Here is a 3473-nt window from a genome sequence, read left to right on the forward strand (position 1 = left end):
GGAGAGGGACAGTGTGAGTGGGAGGAAGAGGTTTAAGAGGATGGTGTGAGTGTGAGGGACAGTGTGAGGTCGAGGGACAGGTTTAGGGGGAGGGTGTGTTGAGAAGGAGAGAGATAAATAGATTGAGAGTATTGATATTGATTATTCCTACAATAAGGAGCTGTCAGGCACATGGTTAGCTATTCTGAAAGGTTAAGGTTGTCACGAGGCAGACAGCCGTAGCGATACAACATGGGTTCAAATAGTATTTACACTAATTGTAATACTGAATCTCTGCTTGATTGAGCTTGTTTGGCGCCTTGGAACCAATAGAATAGTTGCAATGAGTGTAAACCCAGCCAATCTGGAACTCTGGCTAGACCAGAGCAAACCCCATGAGTAATTCAAATATTTTCTGTTGTAATTGAACCCAGGTCTGGTAATAACGCAGTACTGATTCCTGTAAATCCACGTTATAAGTTCAACATCCTGACTCTTCGCCAAAAGAATATCAAATGATCCAGTACATCATTCACCCCCCTATGACCCAGTACATTCACACCCCCTCTATGACCAAGTACATACACACCCCCTCTATGAACAAGTACATTCACACCCCCTCTATGACCAAGTACATTCACACCCCTCTATGACCAAGTACATACACAACCCCCTCTATGACCCAGTACATTCACACCCCCTCTATGACCCAGTACATCATTCACATCCATTTACGACCCAGTACATTATTCACACCCTCTATGACCAGTACATTCACACCCCCTCTATGACCCAGTACATCATTCACATCCCATTTAATATAGTACATTGGTTATTCACCCCCTCTATGACCCAGTACATTCACACCCCCTCTATGACCCAGTACATTCACACCCCCTCTATGACCCAGTATATTCACACTCCCTCTATGACCCAGTATATCATTCACATCCCCTCTACAAGACCTAACACATTAGAGACAACAACCCTGTAGACCAGACCTAACACTATTAGAGACAACAACCCTGTAGACAAGACGTAACACTATTAGAGACAACAACCCTGTAGACCAGACCTAACACTATTAGAGACAACAACCCTGTAGACCAGACCTAACACTATTAGAGACAACAACCCTGTAGACAAGACGTAACACATTAGAGACAACAACCCTGTAGACCAGACCTAACACTATTAGAGACAACAACCCTGTAGACCAGACCTAACACTATTAGAGACAACAACCCTGTAGACAAGACGTAACACATTAGAGACAACAACCCTGTAGACCAGACCTAACACTATTAGAGACAACAACCCTGTAGACCAGACCTAACACTATTAGAGACAACAACCCTGTAGACAAGACCTAACACATTAGAGACAACAACCCTGAAGACCAGACCTAACACTATTAGAGACAACAACCCTGTAGACAAGACGTAACACATTAGAGACAACAACCCTGTAGACAAGACGTAACACATTAGAGACAACAACCCTGTAGACAAGATTTAACACATTAGAGACAACAACCCTGTAGACAAGACGTAACACATTAGAGACAACAACCCTGTAGACAAGACGTAACACATTAGAGACAACAACCCTGTAGACAAGACGTAACACATTAGAGACAACAACCCTGTAGACAAGACCTAACACATTAGAGACAACAACCCTGTAGACAAGACCTAACACTATTAGAGACAACAACCCTGTAGACAAGACGTAACACATTAGAGACAACAACCCTGTAGACAAGACGTAACACATTAGAGACAACAACCCTGTAGACAAGACGTAACACATTAGAGACAACAACCCTGTAGACAAGACCTAACACATTAGAGACAACAACCCTGTAGACAAGACGTAACACATTAGAGACAAAAACCCTGTAGACAAGATGTAACACATTAGAGACAACAACCCTGTAGACAAGACCTAATCCATTAGAGACAACAACCCTGTAGACAAGACGTAACACTATTAGAGACAAAAACCCTCTAGACAATACCTAATCCACGAATAGAGACAACAACCCTGTTAACAATCCCTAATCCACTAATAGAGACACCAACCCTCTAGACAATACCTAATCCACTAATAGAGACAACAACCGTGTTGTTATCTAATCCACTAATAGAGACAACAACCCTCTAGACAATACCTAATCCACTAATAGAGACAACAACCCTGTTAACAATCCCTAATCCACTAATAGAGACATCAACCGTGTTGTTATCTAATCCACTAATAGAGACACAAACCCTGTTAACAATCCCTAATCCACTAATAGAGACAACAACCCTCTAGACAATACCTAATCCACTAATAGAGACAACAACCCTAGACAATACCTAATCCACTAATAGAGACAACAACCCTGTTAAACAATCCCTAATCCACTAATAGAGACACCAACCCTCTAGACAATACCTAATCCACTAATAGAGACAACAACCCTGTTAACAATCCCTAATCCACTAATAGAGACAACAACCCCCTAGACAATACCTAATCCACTAATAGAGACAACAACCCTCTAGACAATACCTAATCCACTAATAGAGACAACAACCCTGTTAACAATCCCTAATCCACTAATAGAGACACCAACCCTCTAGACAATACCTAATCCACTAATAGAGACAACAACCCTGTTAACAATCCCTAATCCACTAATAGAGACAACAACCCTCTAGACAATACCTAATCCACTAATAGAGACAACAACCGTGTTGTTATCTAATCCACTAATAGAGACCACAACCCTCTAGACACTACCTAATCCACTAATAGAGACAACAACCCTGTTAACAATCCCTAATCCACTAATAGAGACACCAACCCTCTAGACAATACCTAATCCACTAATAGAGACAACAACCCTGTTGACAATCCATAATCCACTAATAGAGACAACAACCCTATTGTAATCTAATCTACTAATAGAGACAACAACCCTCTAGACAATACCTAATCCACTAATAGAGACAACAACCGTGTTGTTATCTAATCCACTAATAGAGACACAAACCCTGTTAACAATCCCTAATCCACTAATAGAGACAACAACCCTATTGTAATCTAATCCACTAATAGAGACAAGAACCCTATTGTAATCTAATCCACTAATAGAGACAACAACCCTGTTGACAATCCATAATCCACTAATAGAGACAAGAACCCTGTTGACAATCCATAATCCACTAATAGAGACAAAAACCCTCTAGACAATACCTAATCCACTAATAGAGACAACAACCGTGTTGTTATCTAATCCACTAATAGAGACCACAACCCTCTAGACAATACCTAATCCACTAATAGAGACAACAACCCTGTTAACAATCCCTAATCCACTAATAGAGACACCAACCCTCTAGACAATACCTAATCCACTAATAGAGACAACAACCCTCTAGACAATACCTAATCCACTAATAGAGACAACAACCCTGTTAACAATCCCTAATCCACTAATAGAG

This window comes from Oncorhynchus gorbuscha, linkage group LG16 (assembly GCF_021184085.1).
Source record: "Oncorhynchus gorbuscha isolate QuinsamMale2020 ecotype Even-year linkage group LG16, OgorEven_v1.0, whole genome shotgun sequence".
NCBI lineage: Eukaryota > Metazoa > Chordata > Actinopteri > Salmoniformes > Salmonidae > Oncorhynchus > Oncorhynchus gorbuscha.